This window comes from Balaenoptera borealis (genome assembly GCF_965194805.1).
Source record: "Balaenoptera borealis genome assembly, chromosome: 6".
Classification (NCBI taxonomy): Eukaryota; Metazoa; Chordata; class Mammalia; order Artiodactyla; family Balaenopteridae; genus Balaenoptera; species Balaenoptera borealis.
In genome coordinates, this window is record NC_138863.1 from 6,232,578 (window position 1) to 6,254,952 (window position 22,375).

Sequence of the window (22,375 nt, forward strand, 5' to 3'; positions counted from 1 at the left end):
AAGCTCCTAGAATTTTTTTTTTTAGATAGGTTTTTTTTTTCTTAAGTGAAGTATAGTTGATTTACATATCACCCGTGTGCAGAGACAGGGATGCATCCATCAAGAATCTACGGCCTGGGCTTCCCTGGTAGCACAGTGGTTAAGAATCCGCCTGCCAATACAGGGGACATGGGTTCGAGCCCTGGTCTGGGAAGCTCCCACATGCCGCAGAGCAAATAAGCCCGTGAGCCACAACTACTGAGCCTGCGCTCTAGAGCCCGCGAGCCACAACAAGAGAAGCCACCACAATGAGAAGCTCGTGCACCACAACGAAGAGTAGCCCCCGCTCGCCGCAACTAGAGGAAGCCCGCGCGCAGCAACGAAGACCCAACGCCGCCATAAATAAATAAATTTATTTTAAAAAAAAAAAGAAGAAGAATCTATGGCCCAAGTGGTGTCCATTTGCAGCTCTGCTGTCCTGACGGGGAGGGAGTATTACTGAGCCAGGGTTAAAAGCACAGTTCAGCTGAGCTGCCTTCCTCTCCTGCAGGCTCTAGAACTCTCTCCTGCGTGGTCCAGCGTGCTCTGGCCCACCCTGTCAGTGCACGGATGTCTGACTGCCTTCTGCCAAGCCTTGGCATCCTCTTCCCCGTCTGCCCAAACCTCAAGCTCTGAGTTCTGAGTCTTTATTAGCTGGTATATAAGAAAGACTCATGAATCCCAGGCAATCTCAGTGACCTTAACCACATGGTGCATCATCTTCCTGCGTCTAACTGGAGGCCCTATCTCTGCAACCTCTCACAGCTCTCGCCTCCCTATGGGGGATGAGGGTCCTTTCCTGGGAAGGGGTACTTCAGCTCCTGCCAGGCATTCACTGAAGATGACAACAGCCACGACACTCCCTGCTTAACACCACTAAATATCTCTTCAGCCAGCATGGTCCTCCAAAGCCAATGGGCATTGTGGCTTAATTACGTCTTAATCAAGGCTGCACAGTTACCTCAGGAAACTCAAGTGTTTCTAGTGGGTGTGGCTTAAGGATGACAGGTAGCTTCATCTTTAGACAGTCTATGAATTATACAGATTTTATTCAACAGGTTTCCAAAGTCGGTTTTTATGTATTCCTCTTATACACCTTTGCTGCAGAATCTTTACTTCCTGCTTCTGCCTGCATCCATGGGCCACCGCTAGCTGATTTCTTCCACGTGAAGCAGGTTCCACGGTGCAGATCTGGACTCGGCTTTCACATAAGGGTGAGTGAATTGCTATTCTTTTAAGGATGGCGTTTCTTAGCAACAAAGGATTGTTTGCCCTGTTGCCTGTCAGTCGATTCTCTGCCTGCTGCTCTCAGCTCAGTTTTTTCAATCTAATCTTTGGCAAGAATTATCGCTGATAACACTGAAACTAATATGTTCTTCCCGTCCCTGCCTCCCCCCCAAGAAAAACCAACTAACCAAAGTAACATGTTGTAAGACTATTCTAGTTGCAGTACTGATTCATAGAATTCATCAATATTATTTAATATTTTATACTGAATCCAAATGTGCTTGTTGTTTAGTGCCTGGAACAATTATAGCCAAGAAAACATATAATATAATATAATATAATATAATATAATATAATATAATATAATATAATATAATTTAATACATATACTTTACTTTTCATTTCTTTCTTTTACATTTTATTTTACTTCGCATTTCTACTGGTGCAAGTAGAAAATTATATTTTTCTTGTGCTCATTGGCTGTTCACATTTCTCATCCTATGATTTGTTCAGTTCAGGACATCTGCGACCTTTGTCAGTAGAGATAAATTATCTTCTGGACCACCGTTAACCAGACAGGTAAGAAATTGTAATGTTTTACAATAAAAATATACTCATGCATTTCTTTAGGTAACTAAAAATTATATTTAAATGCCCAATGTCACTAAGAAATCAAAAAATTCGAATTAAAAAGATGGCAGGATTTTTTTTTGTCCATCAGGGTGGCAAAATTGTAGAGATTTGTAATCTCCAGGGCTGGTAAGCAGTTGAAAAATGAGCATTCAAGTAGGCTCTAAAGTGATATAACTAGTGCAACCTTTTAAGAGAAAATTCGGCACTATCTATCCAAATTCAAGTGTGCTTGCAACGCAACCCTGACGTTTCTATTCTAGAAATCTATTCCACACACACCCTCCCCCATGTACACAAAAGATGGGTGTTCAAAGGTGTTCACTGCAGCATTTTTATTATACTGAAAAGTGGGAAAGACCCTAAATGTTCTTCAACAGAGAGTGAATGTCTAAGTAAACGCTGGTGCATTCGTAGCATGGTGTAGTTCTACGCAATAGAGTTTTTAGCAATGATGGAAATGTTCTGTATTTGCTCTGTCCAGCACAGTATCCTTGTGATTGCTAAGCACTTGAAATATGGTAAGCACAACTGAGGAACTGAATTTTAAATTTCATTTAATTTCAATTATCTTAAATTTAAATAGAAATAGATCCCAAGTGGCTAGTGGATACCATAGTGGACAGCATGGGTCTAGAAACAACCATTCAGCTGCTAAAAAGGAGATAGATTTATAAGAACTGACATGGGAAAAGACAAAACATATTGTTAAATTTGTTAAAAAGCCAAGGGCCGAACGATTTTGTACATAGTACAGGTCAATGTTTTCCCAAATATTTGCATAAGCACAAATATATGTAAATAAACATATAGAAAATGTTCTGAATAATACACATTTGCAATATCTGGAGAAAGGAGTTGAAATGAGAGCCACAGTGAAGGAGACTTTCATACTCGACTCTGTGTTTGCATTTTATGGTAATGTAATTTGTGCCACTTGGTTAATTTTTTAAATAGTTTCAGAAAATCAAGAAAGATGTAAGCAAAATTGAATAAATAAACTATAAGGCATATGCAATATTTTGAGTGTATTCACATGGTCCTGATTCAAGGTCTATTTCAAATGCCCCATCGCCCTGACATCTTCGTTAACCCATTCAACCAAATCTATTCTCTCTCCTTCAGACCCCACAGCCCAGCACTCGCCCCAAGGCCCTTGGCATATTCTGTCATAGTTGCCCTCAAGGCTACTTCCCCGCAATTAGTCTGTCAGTTTCTTGAGGGTAAGACTGCGTCTTCCCCGACCTATTCACTGTACAATCTCCCTCATACCCAAGCACAGTGCCTTACATGTAAAATATATAACTTAATTATTCATTGAATTGGATTTTGAAACAGTCCTTTATGGAATCATTACTGATTCTCTCCTTTTAATAAATATTCTTTTATTTCTAGGATTATCATCAGTACCATTTTCCTGGGCAAATTTGTACATCTCTGGCTGATGAGCTCAGCTGGTTAGAGCTCTGTGCTAACGAGACCATGACCCTGGTTAGCACTGCCCTCTTAGTTCCATGGCCACAAACTGCATCCCTAATTCCAACCAGCTGTCACCAAATGGCAGTTGTGTATAATAATGAATATCAGATGGGAAGGCTGGAGAGATCAGTCTAAAACTGTCACTGTTATTGTAGGTAAAGAGATATATTTACATTTACATGCTCTATTAGGGTTGTTTCTGCTCTTGTCTGCCTCACTCATTTGACTGTAAACCTCATAAGGGAAGAAGACGTAGCCCATACATCTCTGTATCTGCTTCAATGCCTATCATTCCTTAGTGCATGTGTTCAGTAAGTGATTACTGAATTGAATTTTGCTAAGAATGAGTGTTTTGCTAGTGGTGTATTATTTTAGTACATGAGGTCAACTGGAAAAACAGCCAGGGAACTAGTGCTTTCGTGTACTTTCTATGTTACAAGGACCACAGTAGCCTTTTGAATCTTTACTCTCTTTAATCTGACAACAGCCTGATAAATTATTCCATCACTATGTCATAAATAAGAAAAATGAGGCAAACAAAGTATAAGTTCAAAGACACCTAGATAATGAAAGAATGAAGTAATATTTAAACTAATTAATAATCTAAGCCTGTAAAAGTTATCATTATGATATAAAAACACTCAGTTTTCCAAATCCAGCTAACCCTAACTTATAACCAATGGACCTCTATTGTCAATGACCCAAAGTACCATAGTGGAGTCAACACAGCACGTGCAAGTCTTAAAAACAATCAACTGCATATGAGGTCATCGGATTTGAATTGTGCTATAATTCACTTTGACTTTGTATAACCATTGCCTGAAATTACAAGACTGTAAAATTGAGAGGCTCTATATCCTTAAGATAGAAAAGGCAGACTCAAAGAGGAACGGGACCACCTTTAAGACCACCTTAATAAGTAGTGTTGGAATAGGATGGCTTCCTTTATAGGATTTAGCAAAACCAAATATGGGAAGACAAGTTTTGTCTTCCTTTTACATCGGTTTCAACATAGGAATGTGATATGATCCCTGTACACAGAAGGTCTTGAAAACTAAATTGACCTCTAGATCCAGATATCCAACAGCCTACTCTACATTTTCTCCAATTTCCACAGGCCTCTTAAATCTAAAATCAAATTTAACATCTTTCCTGAAAAATCTGTCATGGTAGGCAGGATAATGGCCTCCCAAAGATATCTACATCTTAATCTTCTTGGAGCCTATGAATTTTACCTTACATGGCAAACAGAACTTTGCAGATGTGGTTAAGTTAAAGATCTTGAGATGGAGGGATGATTCTGGATTATTGAGGTGGGTAGAACATAATTACAAGGCTCCTTATAAGAGGAATACAGAAGGGTCAGAGTCAGAGAAAGAGAAGTAATGATGGAAGGAAAGGGTAGAGTGATGTAGAGCCATGAGCCAAAGAATGTGGCAGCCTCCAGACACTGGAAGCACCTGGAAATGGATTCTCCCCTAACATCTCCATAAGGAATACAGCTTTTTCATCCTATCTTAAACTTCTGACCTTCAGAACTACAAGAGAACAAATATGTGTTGCTTTAAGTCACTGAATTTGTGGTAGTTTGTTACAGCGGCCATAGGAAACTAATTTGTCGTACTCCTTACACAAGTCAGAAAAGCTGCAGGAAACAGACAACTCATTCAAAAAGGGTAATTGAGGACAGCTTAATAAAGAAGCCATTTTCAAGAGACGGGCACAGTAATAGAAGATCAACAAGGAAAGATGATGTGCCCTTGCATGAGCAATGTCAGGGAGCCATAGCTCTGCCAGACTGAAGAAGCAAGAGGTAGTTCCAGGCACCCAGAGTGCAGCAGGAAAGGGCTTGCAGCTGGTGTCAGCTTGCGGTCTGAAATGGAGGGAGCCGAGGAATAAACACCCTCCGAGGTTTCCTCTTCCCACCCTCTGATCTCTGTTGGTGCTGCCCCAGGGCCAAACCCAACCAGATATCACAGGGTGATGGAGCCCAGTTGAAACGTCCACAGAAATCAACCCTACCAGGCACAGATTGGAAAGGGAAAGAATGGGAGAAGGTACCCAGCCTTCTACATTCTGGATCTTGGTGAATGGTTCCACCATCACCCAGACATTCCCGCTGGCATCCAGGAGTCACCTTGGACTCCCCCTTTCCTCTCCTTCACCAAGTGCAGATTCAGCTCTTTCAGGAAGAGTCAAGGTCCACAGGATTTCTTTTATCTCCCATGTGGCTCTCCTCAATGAACTTCGCATCAGAGCTAACCACTGACATGGATAGACAGTTATTATTTGCCTCATGTATTTCTTTATGTCATTCCTACATCATCCCTAAATAATATAGAGCTCTTTTTTTTGTATGCTTTACACTTTATAAATAAATGATAAAATAAAAAATAATATCTTACTGGATATAATATTCAGTAATTTGCTTATTTTTGTACACATTTTTGTTTTATATAATTGCATAAATCACATTTATGAAGTCCATCATAAATATATAAACATATATACACATATTCATATGAACATATTCCTAAGGGTCAGATCTAGCTATTTTCACTGCTGTACAGAATCTCTTTGTGAATTGTAAGGGGTGATATTTATCATGATGCCCTTAAAGGAAAGTGGCTTGACTTCTCAAAGCACTAAAAAAAAAAAAAAGAAAAAAGAAAAGCTGAGGTGTTTCCAAAATCTATTGTAACCAGAAGCAAAAGGAAGAAAAACAAACATTGAACAGCAGGAGGTGTGAGTTGAGTTTTATCACTAAAAATCACTTTATTTCCCTTTGAGCAATCCAATTGCATTCCTAAGATTCTGCATTTTCACTAAAGACGCACTATAATTCTTCACTTGAGAAAACTCACATTTATCTCCACTGCTTGGAAAGTTTACAGGGTGATGAATTTGAGATATGGAAGCACTCTATAGCAGAAAATTAACTAGTAATGTTGCCAGAATTCAGAGAACTTTGAGCAATATAGCTAAGGCAAGGAAAATAATTTTATGAGGAAAATAAGCTGAATTTACAGGCCCCTTTCCTTACTTCGTTCAAGAACATAGTAATTTCAAACGATATATGTTTTTCCATGATTATGAAACAAAATAATGCTTTGTGGGAATTTTAGAAAATATATTAAAATATTAAAGTAAAATACTCTCCCCAAAATAGCATTATATAATTCCTTCCAAAACTTTTCTATAAACACATTTGTTTGAGATAGGGGGCATTCTGTCAGTTACAACTTTGTTTCACTTGGATCCTTACACATGGCATTGTGATAAGCATGTTCCCGTGTCATCAAATACTCTGCATAATTTTAAGTCAATGGGGATAACAGAGATGGCTTAATAAATGACATTGGGATAATATATTAACCAGTTGAAAAGAAAAGAAAACTCGATCACTAGAATTCTCTCCTTAATTCAAAGTAAATTCTAGATTATACAAAAGTTAAGTATTAAAAAATAAAAACATCAAAGCACTAGAATACAGCTTTAGGTGAATATTCATAATTTTGAAGTGGGGAAGCATTTTCTAAGAATGTCATAAAACCAAAACCTTTAAATAAAGAATACAGTTTGAATATATAAACATTAGTCGCTTTGTGAAGAAATCATGAGCAAAGTCGAAAGAAAAAATGACAGAAAGATAAAATGTTTGCAACCTGTCCGACAGCAAATGGGCCAAGATGCAAAGAACACTGACAATAAAAATTAGATGACTTGACGAGTCACCAAAGGATAACTACAAACTTTCAGCATGAAGTGGTTCAACTTCACTAATCAAAGAAAGGCAAGAAAAAAAGGGAAATACTTACCTGCTACCGGATCGCGGATGGTTGATAACACTGATTAAACGCAGCGTGACAAGGGTGCTGGGAAACGGGCGAGCTCATGGCTGCTCGCCTTTCATTGGCCAAAGTGAGTCACATGACCACATCTAATTTGAGGTGGGCAGGCAAGTTCAATCCTACTACCTCTAGAATAAGAGAAGTCAGCGAATTTATCAATAGCCCTAATGACTGCTGTATTAAGTGTTGGAATAGTTAGAGAATTTTTATTTTCATGTTTGTACTTTTTGTACTGTTATTTTATTTTTACAATTAAATCTATCTTAAAACAAAAAAGCTAGTGAAATAGCTTCATAAGCATAATTTTAAATATTTTTATAAGAATCCATTGTGTGGCTATATCAGAGTTAGTAACTCATTACCTTAATCTCAGACATTTGTATTTTTCTAAAGGTTTTACTGTTATACATAACACTATGGTAAACATTTTATTGCAAAATAGCTTTACTTGCATTTCATTAGGATAAATTGCCATCAGCAGAACTAGTGGATCAAATAGCATGAACATTTTCTGACTTTCCTTGTTTTCTTATCTTTTGTGCAACAGAATATTAACTTTGTGAAATAAAATGAAAAAGCAGTGTAGTTTTATGAACTTTAAGGGTAATTTCATAAGAACTGGGGGAGGGGCAAATAAGACACAGTTAACAGACTTCCTTCTTAACTAAGAAATCAGATCATTCACGTGGGAAGCAGGCCACCCTGAGGTCCGATCTCCAGTCTGCCACCTCTTAGGTACTTACATTACTTTGGGCCATTTATTAAATCTCCTGGAGCCTCAATTTATTGACTACAAAAGAGAGATTAAAATGCCCACCATTCAGTGTCCTTCAAAAGATGAATGGATAAAGAAGATGTGGCATATATATACAATGAAATACTACTCAGTCATAAAAAAAGAATGAAATTTTGCCATTTGCAGCAACATGGATAGACCTGGAGGGCATTATGCTAAGTGAAATAATGGTTACCAGTTGGGGGGGTGGGTGGCAATATAGGGGTAGGGAAGTAGGAGGTACAAACTATTGGGTGTAAGACAGGTTCAAGGATGTATTTATTGCACAACACAAGGAATATAGCCAACATTTTGTAACAACTGTAAATGGAAAGTGACCTTTCAAAATTGTATAAAAAATAAATAATAAATTAAAAGAAAAGAAATATTCCATCAAAAAATTAATTTTAAAAATGCCCACCATTCAGTGATGTAAAATAAATACTTTGGAGAACCTATTAACATGCATTACGGACCTGCTGTATAATTGCCTTATGGGAATTGTTCCAGCTACTTTTGTTGGTATTTTAATAATATTGGCTTAAGCCTCTGTTGCCAAGGATGGAGAGAAAAAGGTGCTATGAGCTCTCCTAGACAGAAAAAGAATTAATAAATTGATTAAAGCACATTACTGTGTGCTTTTCAAAGCAACCTCCGTCTCCACTCCCCTCTAAAGCCCAGGGGAGTGAGCCTGTGCTGGAGAAAGGATTTTGAAAGGGAAAAGGGTGGTGGGTTTAAGACCTGCAAGTGTCCAAATTCATCCTCCAGCAAAGGTAGAAGTCATTTTCTCTAACTCAGTGGTTTTCACCTGGGGTGTTTTTACCGCTGGAAGACAGCTTTCGGGGCTGATATTAACACCGGCATCCGGTGGGCGGAGACCAGGGCTGCTGCGAAGCCTCGTACAAGCACAGGACAGCCTCACCACGGAGAATTATCCCGTCCAGATTGCCAGTAGTGTCAAGGTTAAGAAATCCTGCTCGAAATTGATGTATTCTAATATTTAATTCTATTTTTTCTGCTTAGCAACATCTCTTTTATCTACAAGTTTATACTCCCATCCTAATAACTTTATAATTTTGATTAGATGTCAGTTGACTATATTTCTTCTAATTGGTTATAGAACTGAAGGTCTTTACTGGCAACGAAATTTTAGAAAAACTTTAGAAGTTAAACAAAAACCAAGTGAAAAAAATGTAAATGAGGCTTTATTTAATAAAAGGGATCAACTTGTAGTTGCAACCTATTTAGAAAATAATACTCAGGCAAACACAGTTCATCAAAAAACATATAATTTGGACAAATCTATTCTCAGATGAAATGTCTATGTTTTGAAAGCTTTTATCACTTGAGAAAAAAAGAAAAATATCAATAAACTAAGGATTTATCTTAAAAATCTAGAAAAGGAGGGGGGGGAAAGCAAAACTCTGAGGGAAGAAATGATGAAGACAAAACCAGAAATACCTGAATTACAAAAACAGTAAAAGTGTTAAATAAATCAAAAATTAGTTATTTGAAAAGGGCATGGCAATATGTAAGTTACCCAAACTTAGATGATCTTAAAATAACATCTTGTGCTGGATAAAATTTCCAGGTCCCCCTACCTCCTCAAATTCAAATCCTGAACATTTGAGGAAAGACCCTGAAATCCGTTATTTTATCAAGTACTCCAGCTGATTCTTATAAATGGGCAACTTCAGGAAATCCTGAAAGTAGCCACTCTTTAAAAAGGCTAAACAAGAAAAAAAGGAGAGGAGGCCCAAATAGAGAAGGTTACGAATGTAAGAGAAGTCAGAACCATATTTATGGAAAAGACTTTTTAAAAGTATGAGTGAAATGTCATCTATTACAGGAAAATCTTTTTATTATGTCTCTGACATTTGTTGCCATTTCCATTCTGATGATAGATATTTTGAATCTCCTGAATTTGTCCTCCATGACCTCTATTTATCTCTATATATTGTTCACTTATTTATTTATCTAGTTAATTTTGCTTTTCTTATTAATCTCTGCAGACTTTTCCTCTGAGAATTTTGGAGGCTCTGATCTTAACTTCCGCACTTCCAATGATTTTTTTCTTTGAATTCAGTGGTTGTACTTTTCATCAGAAAACCTTCTTTCCTGTTCTCATACCATTCTATTCACAGACACACTATCCACTGAGAACGCAAATTAGGGAATCTCCAAAGCTTTCTTTCTGGTTCAAGAAGCCTATTTCACACCCAAGAATTAGGGATCATGATGAAGAGGGTGTTTGCTCTGAGCCCCTAGACTGATCCCTTTTGGAGCCAGCGTCTCCTTGCAAATGTCCAGTTGTATTTCTCAGCTTGCTTATCATGCAGGGAGTTCTGTCTATATTTGGGAGCACTGGTAGTGGAGTGGCTTCTGGAAGAGACGAGGACACACTGTGCAGGACACTGCTGGAAGTGTCTAAGTCCAGATAAGGGAGAAAGGAAAGCCATGACTTAACCATGCTTTTTCTATAGGTCAGAGGTTGCATTACCTATGGAGGCTTCATGGCTGCACCAAAGACTTTCTTTGCTGAGCAAGGCAGGTCACTGCCCACTTCTGCAGCTGCCATGAAGCCTCTTGATAGCAGCTGGGGGTGACAGCACCCGTGGTGTCAGGGTGTCCCTGCCTGCACCTGGAGACACTGTTGTGACGAGAGCCTCCAGTAGCCGTCTGCTCTGGAGCTGGACTGCCTGTTCCAGGACACTCGCCAGGAGGGAGGCTGTCTCCCCATCACTGCGCATGCCCCCGCCCTCGCCTCTCTTCTCTGCAGCACGAGCCACAGGGCTAAATGGAGCCCTGCCATTGCCTTCCCAACAACGGTGGGGCCCACAAGTCCAGCAACCTGCCCCATGCCCTCCATCTGGTTTCCATCGCGTGACATTTTGCAGAGATCCCATGAAGTTCCTGGCATACTTTTGAAATGCACGATTCCTGGTTTCTGGTGCTAATGCATTTTCTTCTCTTTTGGGTTATTTTCTTTTTTAAAAAAATTATTTATTTATTTATTTGTTTGTCTTTATTTTTGGCTTTGTTGGGTCTTCGTTGCTGCGCACAGGCTTTCTCTAGTTGCGGTGAGCGGGGGCTACTCTTCGTTGCGGTGCGCGGGCTTCTTGCTGTTCTGGCTTCTCTTGTTGCGGAGCACGGGCTCTAGGCACGCGGGCTTCAGTAGTTGTGGCACGTGGGCTCAGTAGTTGTGGCACGTGGGCTCAGTAGTTGTGGCACGTGGGCTCAGTAGTTGTGGCTCGCGGGCTCAGTAGCTGTGGCTCGCGGGCTCTAGAGCACAGGCTCAGTAGTTGTGGTGCACAGGCTTAGTTGCTCCGCGGCATGTGGGATCTTCCTGGACCAGGGCTCGAACCCGTGTCCCCTGCATTGGCAGGTGGATTCTTAACCACTGAGCCACCAGGGAAGCCCTGGATTATTTTCTTGAATTAAAATTGGGGATGGAGGAAGGTGGAGGAGACATGTTAAATGCATATGCTTCATTCAGTTTTAACTGAAAAGTCCACCGCACTCTACTCACAGGGAGTTTTCTTCTTTCTTGCTAAAAATTGAACAGAACAAGATAGAAATGGCACAAACATGTTTCTAAGGAAGCGAGATCTGAACTGTCCTGTGCCTCAGTCCCAGAGAAGCAGCATCCGGGGCTGTTGGAAGAAGCCAAGGACCAACAAGCCCACCCCTCTGAGATGTGGAGCTCACTCTTCATGCTCCCACGAGCCTACTTCCTACCTTTTTGAGGACAGTCAGGGGGAAGACTGTCTTCTCACAGCTAGACTCTTTAAACCAGACAGCTTCCTACTAATATTTCATTTTAGAAGGTTGAAATCTGGTTTCACAGGAAACTCATTTCACAGAGACTTTTCCCTTCCACTCAGATCCAATTATTGGAAACAAAGATGTACACAGCACTTCCTTTAAAAAAAAGGAAAAATAGTTCAAACTCGGGGGCAGCAGAAAATGAAACCTCAGCCATTTGTCAAAAGGCCCATTAAGTCCATTATTTTCTGAAAGGACATCTTTTGGCAGCCTTTTGTCAGTTCCAAATTTAGAGGTGCTCATTCAGGATGTGAGAGTGGAAATGATGAAGTTAAGAGAGGCTCCACTGATGCTCTTTTTAAGCCAACCCATGTGTCCTCATCAGGCAGATACAAAATTCATCAGGAAAATGAGGTCTCCTTGGCTGAAAGCTGCTCCCTCTGTTCCCATTAGCATCCACACCTCTCAGAACCACTCGATGACCTACCTGCCCCAAAACACCTTGTAGCCCCACAGCTGGATTCTGACTGTAGTAGCAGTAGTGACTCCTGAAGCACTGCCGGGGCCACTCCTGGCTTTTCCTCCTGGAGCTCCAAGGGATCCCTGTTCAGTGCCCTTCTCTTCTGTCCTCAGTCCCTGGCTCCTCCACCTTTCCTGAAGGAGAAAAATAAGGAGTGAGGTCATTGTAACTCACAGGGCTGGAGAATCTCTATCCTCTTGATGGGAAAGCCCTTCGCTTTTGCTCCTTCTCCCAGACTGTTGGTCTCTGATACAAATAGCCCCTCCAGCAGCATCGCTGGCGTTTGCAGGCGGGAGCCTTGGAGTTGGAGCCCACAGTTTTGAACACCTAATCCACAACTTCCTCTCTGAAAGACCCTTGAAAAGATAACTGACTTCAGAATGTTTGACATTCTTATCCAAAGGGGCAATTGTGAGAATCAGAAAACATTATTCACGGAACACTGTACTGCGTTGAATAATATCCTCCAAAAATCCATGTCTACCTGGAATCTGTGAATGTGACCTTATTTGGAAACAAAATCTTCGCAGGTGCAGTCAAGTTCAGATGAGGTCACACTGGATTAGGGTGAGTCCTAACGCACTGACTGGTGCCCTTATAAGAAGAGGGAAATTTGGACACACACAGGGAGAAGAAGATCATATGACCATGGAGACAGAGATTGGAGTGATGAGAGTCACTATTCCATAGGTTCAAGGCCAGGGAATGCCAAGGATTGCTGACAACCATCAGAAGCTAGGAAGAGACAAGGAAGATTCTTCCCTAGATCTTTTGGAATAAGAACAGTCCTGCTGACACATCGATCTCAGGCTTCTAGCCTTCAGGACCGTGAGAGAATAATTTCTGTTGTTTAAGCCACCCGATTTGTAGTAATTTGTCATGGCAGCCTTAGCAAACTAATATAGACACCATTAGCATTGTACCTGGCAAATATTCCACACACGATAAACACACAAGTTTTTTCAGTAGCTAACAATGTGTCTGAAACATAATAGGTGCTCAATAAATACTTGTGGAATGAAATGAGTAAATGTTAAAGCATCTCTTTGAAGCATATTTTAAGAACATATATAAGAATCTCTTTCTAAATTTAAAAAGCCTTTATGCAGAAAAAATATTTATACTAATATGGTATTTAATGTTAGAAAAATTTTAAATAAAGTCCAAGATTAGCATAATAATTAAGCAAATTATGGTACACCCATATGGCAGAATTACGTATAGAAATTTAAAACATTAATAAAGATTGTAATAATATTATTGAATATTATTGTAACATAAAATGTATTATTTTGATCTCATAAAAATTTTTAGCATCATAGAAAATAAGTTATGGTGAAATAAAATGAATAATATAACTATGTTAATTTATATTAAAATATATATTAAAAGGCTGGAGTAGTTAGTTATCTATAGGTCATTGTAAGTGATTGTTTTTCTTTTTTGTATGTTTCTTTTCTATACACATTTGCTACAGTGAGTGTGTATTACATTTATGATAAAGAGAAACTTTACCTTTAAAAAAACAACTCAGGTAGCAAAATAAATACATAGATAAGTTATAGCATATAACCCCCTACTATTCCTTTTGTTGCAGCACGGATTTTGCAAACTAAAATAACACGTGCTTCTGTCTGGTAACAACATTTATAAAATGAATTACTTGGGACCAAGCTGGTATCTGCAGAGTGAAGAGTAATCGTCGATTGGTTTGAGAAGGCATGAGTCTTACAGAGAGCTGTGTTCCCATGAAATGATGACCAAGGCTCTGCCTCAGATGGAAAATATATTGATAAGTTGTGTGGAATCAATCAATCAGTAAGTCCCACGTTAATGGTCATCGTGTGCCTGTTATTGTACTAGGAAACCGTAAGTTGAAAATAAACTGAACCAGAGAATTCTAGAATTTAAAGAAGATCAGTGGTCAGCCAATTCAACATCCTACCCAGAAAATGAATCTTCTCTACAATGAAGCTAGTGGGGCATTGTGATAGAACATAAATTTGGTGCCTCCAATAAAGTTAGTGTGTGCACATCCTTATGGGTTTCCTCCCCTTGAACTTGCTCTGGCCCAGTGACCTGTTTCAACCAGTAGAAGGTGGAGGAAGTGACACTATGCCAGTTCTAGACTTAAACCTTAACTTCTCTTTCGTCTAGAGGAAGGCAGACATGATGTAAGAAGTCTAACTACCCTGTGACCACCATTTTGGGAGAAGCCAGCCTAGCCGTGTGTAGCAGCCATGTGGAGGAGAACCGAGGCCTCCAGCCAACAGCCCCAGCTGTGCTTCTAGCTGACGACCAGGACCAACCTGCCAGCCCTCAGTGAGGCCACCTTCAAAGTGGATCCTTTGATGCCCCATGAAATGTCCGTACCTAGCCCTGCTCAGATTACAGAATCCTGAGCAAATCAATAAAATGGTGGTTGTTTAAGCCACTAAATTTGGGGATAATTTGTTACACTGCAGTAGATAACCAAACAGACATCTAGTCTCAGCTCAAACTCTTCGAGGAACAGGAGACTCTGTGCTTTATAAAGTAATTCATTCCATTTTTTAAAATAGCAATAATTGCTAGAACATTCTTTTCTACATTTAACCCAAATCTGCCTTCCTATCATTCACAACCTGTCTCTATGGAGAGTAAGTCTACGTCCTCCTGCATGGCAGCTCTTCCAGTGTCTACAGGTAATCATGACCGTCACTCCCTACACCTCCCACCCTCATTTTACCCCCATGCCTGAGGCATGCATACAAGCCTTCTCTTTTTAGAGATAAACATCACCAGCTCCTTGAAGTCCCATTCTTTCCTTGAAAGCTCAAACTCTTACAGGTATATCAGATGCCATCTAGAAGCGCACAAGGGAGTTTTCTTCACTTTTAAGAGAACACCAGTATTTCAGGCCATGGTTTGCTCAGAAACATTTTGTCAGAAAATTACTGGTTAGAAAAAATATATATGTGAATTATTATTTATGTTTGCTGCAAATGCAACCAGTAAAGAAGATGAGTGAGGTTGTTATCTATTTAAGGCAGAGAACTCTCTTTGAGTCGTTTGGGTTGCTCTCAAAAGGCTTCAAAACCCAACTGTCCTTATGCAGACAAAGATTTTCTTTGATGTGGCAAGTCTGTTTCTAAGTTACTGCTGGAAACAGGCTGTGACGCTGGGAATTCAATTATTGACCCAACTTCATGGTCAGTCAGTGCTGGTGCCTGTACCACAGCAGACATACGGAGCTCTACATTTGCGATGAGATGGCCAAGTGATGGATGGATGCAGCCAGTGTTTCTTTGGTCCTTGTTCAAGTAAGACTGTGTGTATTATAAGAAGATGACACCTTAGCCATTTTAAAGAGTCAATATAAGATGGAATGGCATCTGGGGGCAAAGTGAGTGCATATTATTGCTCCAGATATTTTTTCCCTAAAACATCGCAGAATTTCTGTATTGTACAGAAGGGTCTATATGGGGAGATTGCCTGGAGTCATACAGCTGGGTTTGTCCCTCCAGCTCTGTCACTCCTTGGCTTTCTTACAATGGACTAAATTATAATACAAAATCTCTCTGAATTAATTTCATCCTTTATGAAATTGAAATAAATACTTTACAGCATTGGTGGAAACACTGACAAACTCTCTGTTAAACATGTTATAAATAATAAAGTGGCAAATAAGTATAAAGGTCACTGCGTGTCCATGTAGACACCCTTTAATACACTAGACCTCTTCAAATTCCAACGACCTCACCTTTACTCCACTTTCTCACTGTTAAGAATAACCCTAACCGTAAATTTGTTTTCTACATCTGTGACTCTATTTCTGTTTTGTAAATAAGTTCATTTGTACCACTTTACATAGGGAACTCTACTCAATACTCTGTAATGATCTATATGGGAAAAGATTCTATATAAGAATGGTTAACTGATTCACTTTGCTGTACATCTGAAACTAACACAACATTGTAAATCAACTATACTCCAATAAAATTTTTTTTTTTAAAAAGAATAACCCTAACAAAGTTGTAATCCTCTCAGCATCAGTATTTTCTGGAGTGGCTCGTGGGGTAGTGAGTGTTCATGCGTTGCCTCTAGGTTTTGGCTTTTCCATCAGGCAGCATATGCATCTATAGCAGGCTTCTTCCACTCTTTATACTCTGATGAATCCCACAGTTTTACCTCTGTCCCAGGCTGAGCCCCTGGCCCTCACTCATTTGACTGGCCACCCCTCATCTCTACATGGATGGCCCCCAGCATCTCAAACCCATCATGTCCCTGAACTCAGACTCCTGATCTTCCTTCCCAAACCTAGTCTCCTCCAGTCACGTTTGCCAGAAAAGACATAAGACACCCAGTTACATCTGACTTTTATATCAACCATGGTGAATATATTTTTAGTATAAGTAAGTCCAGTGTGCTATTTGGGACATACTTACACTAAAAAATATTTATTGTATATCTGATTGCATGGGACATACTTATATTAAAAAATTATTTGCCAAATATCTATGCAATCTGATAGACAGCAACTTTTTAGTAAAAGTACATCTCAAATATCATATGGCACATACTTATAAAAATGATTCACTGTTCGTGTAAAATTCAAAGCTAACCGGGTATCGTGTATTTTTATTTGCTAAATCTGACAAGCCTACCTCCAGAGTTCTCAGCCAAGGGAGGGGCACCTTACCTACCTTACCGTAAATATTCCATTAGCTCCCCATTGTCCTCAGGACAAATCCTCAGTCTGGGCTAAGGTCCTCCACAATCGGCTTCCTTCTTATTCTGCTGTTTCTCCGCTGTGCTCCATCCCCAGCCCCCCACCATGCACCCACCAACCCCAAGCCCACTGGACTCAGTGTCCCTCGGCAGTGAATTACTTCCAGGGTCTCTGAAATGCACACACACTCATCTCCATATTTGCATCTTGATAGTGGATAAAGTTTACCCATTTCCAGATCTTTGTTAAACTATCTTAGATAGTGGACTTCTTGGAGCCCCCAGGGCAGGGACTTCAGGCCCCTGGGAACTAGCAGCAGAGGGGTTCCTGTGTGATTGAGTTGCTACTGCATGCTCTGTAACTTTGCACATGACTCCAAGTGTGCATGTCTTCATCAGGATTGTGGGAGGCTAGGACCACCGTGGGAATGTGGCTGTGCAGCTGGATCTTGGCTGACAGTGGCCTGTGACGGTTCCTCCCTGACCCTTGGATTGTGGCTGTGTGATACTGCCATTAGCACTGGATGACTGTGAAGTGGTGAGAGCCAGCAAGAGGGAGCACGATGTAATGGCTGAGAACACTGGTTCTCAAATCCTGACTTTATAACGTACTAGCTGTGTGACCATGGGCAAGTCTCTTAACATCTCTGGGCCTCAGCGCTCCCATCTATAAAATCAGAAATGTTAGTTGTCTCTAATTCTTTTCTTTTTTTTTTTTAGGGATCTGTTAACTAACTTTTATTGTGGTAATCATTTTGTAATATATACATATACCAGATTGTACACCTTAAACTTACACAATGTTTTATGTCAATTATATCTCAATAGAGCTGGAAAAATAAGTTTTTAAAATGAGAAGCAAGTTTTTCATTTTGATGAAAGCCATGTTATCATTTATTTTTTCCTTTCACGGTTTGGGTTTTTGTGCCGTGAAAAATCACTGTCTAGACCATGATCACAAATATTTTCTCCAATAGTTTCTTCTAAAAATTTTATAGGTCTAACTTTAATATTTATGCCTATCACCTACTTCAATGAATTTTTATATATCGTGTGAAATGTACATGAGCTTATCTTTGGAAAGCAACAAGAATACTGAGGGGCATGCCGCAAATGGTAACTTTCATGTTTATATCACTTCTAATTTTTCTAGCTCTGATCACCATGTATATTGTTTGGCTGTTAACTTTCTATCTCTTCCCACTTTGGAAAGATTTTGGTGAACAGAATTTCTTACTCACCTTTGTATCCCCAGGGTCTGGAGGAACTGAACGCACAGAAAGTTCTCAGTAGATATTTACCCTAGCTGCTGAGATGGCTGCAGAAACTTGCCTTGCAGATTATAGGATTGCTTTTCAAAGAAAGAGATCTTTAAGCTGCATTTTGAGGGATGAAAGGAGCTTTCCAGACAGAAACGGGTGATTAGAAGTTCAAGAAGAGGAAATATCAGAGAAGGGCCATGAGAAGAGCACAGTGGGTGCTGCTGCCCGTTTGGGATGGTTTCGGAAGCAGCGTCGGAAGCACGGGAGTGGTCCTCTGGGACTCGGATGTCCACTTGCCAGGAGGGGCCTTGGTTGTCCTGCAAGCATCAGCCAGTCCCTGCGGGATCTGAGGCAGACGTGAGTGTCAGGGGCGTTACCTGGCTGAGTGAGGAGATTGTACCGAGGGAAGCAAGTGTGGAAACAGGGAGAAGAGCTAGGAAGTTGCTGCAAAGAAGAGTTGAGAGATGTCGGGAATCAGAATCCCGCCGCACACGGCAGGGAAGGTACCGTGCACTGCTGCGCGTCACGGAGGGTGCAGTCCCCACAGCCGGTGTCAGGAACGGTGCCCGCTGCAGGGAAGGGCCCGTCCTGGAGAGAAAGGGCACAGACAGGACAGTTAGAGCGAGGGGGAGTGGTGGGTTTAAAAGGGGACTCCCAAAGGACCGAGAGCCTCGAGCTCTGGGCTGTGATCTCCTTGGGTCTCGGAGTCGCCTACATGTATTTATCTATCAGGGCAGAGTTGGCAACAAGATTCACAAAGCCTCATTCCCAGACTTCTCTAAGCTTCTGACTTGTGGGTTCTGGTTCAGGGGACCACAAGGAGAGTCACGAGAGCAAAATGAGTGAAGTTTGAGGAAAAAAAGAGAAATGAAATCAATCCTAAGGGAGACTTAACGTCTTCTCCTCCTCTTATATCCAAACTGTGCGTGACAGCATCCCTCGAGAGGTGGCACTGCCTCCAAGAAGGAGGGACCCCCATGCTGCTGGGTGTGGACCCTGTGCTTGTCATCATTCTGGATGCTGTTATAACTCAGGGTCCCCTTTGTCTCAGTATTAGCCTCTGAGAGGAGTGCCATCAACCCATTTTACAGATGTGAAGGCAAAGGTGCAGAAAGGCCACGTGACTTGTCCAAGGCCACAGTGCTCATAAGTGGCAGAGTCACGATTCAAAATCAAGCCAACATTTGCACTACACCACCAGACAAGGACCTACCTTGATGACCCTCTGCTCAGCATTTCAGAAGCTAGAGGTCTCACCCAAGGCCATCTTTCCCTCAAGTAATCAAAGCCCCAGAGGCTTTCAAGGCTCCCAGGCTCCTTTGCATTTATAGTCACCTCCACAGAGAAAGTCACATAGACTCGGCCAAGGACGTGGCCAAGGTCATAAGAAGTTCACCATGTAGAGCCGCAGTGCACTCCTCACTGGTGACCAAGATCTGGCCCCTAGCTGATCTCATTCCTGGCGGAGGCGGGTGCCCCGTGAGATGCACAGCCTCTGTCCCCGTGGCTTCTATTCTGGCCCCTATCGTGCTCTGTCTTGTCTCCTTCGGTCCTCTTCCCTTTTTTCTGAGATTCCAGGGTTTCTGAAGCGGACTTCTAGGTGAAGTGACCGCTGTGATCAGAAGCTAGAGGTTTTAAATGAAACAGGAAAAGAAATGGGCTTCATAAAGCAGCCATTAGCCACCGTCCCTTGCATTATTTATATGAAAAATATGCATGTTTCTTCCTCTAATTCTGATGAAACTCAGTTTTAGTAAGAACCGGGAGAGCAGAATTCATAATAAAGCCAAACGAGGGTGCAAAGTCAGGCGTTCCTTTTGTGTGTGTGGTTGTCAGTTGAGAGACAAAGAACTTAAGATGTCAAGGAAAAAGAAGGAGAAACTATGTAGAAATGAGCAGATGCAAATGTAAATAGTTACTCAGAGATAAATGGATATGCCAGACGCATAAGGCATAGAAGGTTTCAGGGGGGAAATTATAGCTCAGATCCAGGGAGATCACATAAGATATATGATATTGCAGGTAATTGTATTTTACTCTAATCCTCACTGGGAAAGAGACAGAAAGTTTGACTTCATGTCTCCTTCCCTGGTCTTTAGTTTCCTCTTGGCCAGGCTCAATTTTGGGTTATTTCTATATTAATCTTGAAGTAACTGTGCACTTCTCAGTTATCCCATGAGCCTGTCCGTCATGGCCCTCACCTGGACAGGTGTGGCCAGTCTTCTGAGCTCAGCTGTTTACCTGGATCTGCTTCCCGAGTCCCTCCAGGACTGCCTGGCTGGACACAGATCACATCCCACCTCACTGGATCCTGTCCTCCTGACCTTGAGCTCAGTTTGCCGAATCTGCGTCTATGCCCTCCTCACACAAGTAGACATACATGTGTGCGTGCACACACACCCACAACACACACAGTAGATACCCACAATGTATACACAATGTATACACATATACGCACACCCACAATACATATGCAACATGCATATACACACACATAACACACATATACACACAACACATATACACACACACAACACACACACACAACACATACACAACACATATACACACAACACATACACCCACAACACATACACAACATGTATATACACACAACACATATACACCAAAAGCACACACCCACAACACACACACAACACATACACAACACATATACACACAACACATACATCCACAATATATACACAACATGTATATACACACAGCACATATACAACACATATACACCCAAAGCACACACACCCACAACACATACACAACACAACACACACACAGTATCCACAGCACACACACGACACATACAAAACACACCACACACACACATACACAGATCATCGTCATCCTTCTTTGTGGGCTCTAGGACGTAAGCTGACCCGATGTCTCACTTCTCCCTCTACCTAGTTCTGATCCTGGGACCTGCTCTGACCCCCCTGCCTTGCAGGTCAGGTCAGCTGAAATTCTTCAGAGCCGTGGAGCTGATTCCTCACTCAGCTGTGACCTGGTCCTGCTACCACGGGGCATGTGGACAGCTGGTACTCAGGCCGTGTCTGAATGGTGGAGACGTTAATCTAGAGTGAGTCGAACCATCTGAACAGAGACCCCTTCCTGACCGAACCCAGCTCTCCTAATGGATGCTACTGGGTCGGAGATTGTACCACTAAGGAGTCACTGCACTGAAATTTTAACTGAAGAGCAACTCTACCTGTGCATAAGGTAAAATACGTAAAAGGAATTTTTAACATTTATCTACAGGGATTACAACCTCGTGCTCCGGATCGTTCACTGGGATTCAGTAGTTGCGTCTCTTGGTCGGCTCTCCACACCTGTTCATCGGATGGAGCTGGCAGCACACCCGTGGGGCAGGTAGGGTGGCATCAGGGTCGCCCCCTCACTGATGCCAGCACATCCTTTACTGAACTCGGAAGCCAGTGCACTCTCCTGGCTACAGAGAGCATTAAAGTCTAGAACCCAGAAGAAGTTAATTCAGTCCGCTGGAGGACATAACTGTATGACGTCTGGAAATACGCAGGAATGTCGGTAATTTTTACCACGTGTACTCTTGTCATTTATAAGACATGTTCACAGGCCCCCAGAGGATACGAGCGGAGGACGGGGATTTCAGAGGTGTCTCCAGGGCGGAGGAGAGGGGGGAGGGCATGGGGTCTCCATTCTGTCGGAATAAGAGAGGGGACAGAACGCAGGATTCGGAGTCAGAATTTCTTTTGTATTCACTCAGCCTCTTGGTGCTGTGCCTTCTTGAATAAGTCGCTCCCTCTCTCCACAGACCCGGTGTTCTTGTCTGTAAAACAGGGGTAACAGCAGCCCCCTCACAGAGTCACTCTGTTAATTAACTGAGTTCTTGGGACGCAATCAGCAGCAGTGCCCAGGAAATGGTGCCGTTTCTCTTATCAGCAGTGCCAGTAGGTCACCATTCCTATTTCAGTTAGTAAGTTTCTGGAACCATTTTATTTAAAAACACTCCCCAGGGCTTCCCTGGTGGCGCAGTGGTTAAGAATCCGCCTGCCAATGCAGGGTACATGGGTTCGAGCCCTGGTCCGGGAAGAGTCCACATGCCGCAGAGCGGCTGAGCCCATGCGCCACAACTACTGAGCCTGCG

General features: G+C 41.5%; 1 long non-coding RNA gene across 1 annotated transcript; it reads left to right on the forward strand.

Moving 5' to 3' along the window:
• The first annotated feature begins 216 nt into the window (after nucleotides 1-216).
• Nucleotides 217-16,002, forward strand: LOC309630401. Its single transcript, XR_014245641.1, has 4 exons — nucleotides 217-1,232; nucleotides 1,759-1,824; nucleotides 11,546-14,083; nucleotides 14,423-16,002. It is a non-coding gene; the product is annotated as an uncharacterized lncRNA (long non-coding RNA).
• Nucleotides 16,003-22,375: the final 6,373 nt, after the last annotated feature.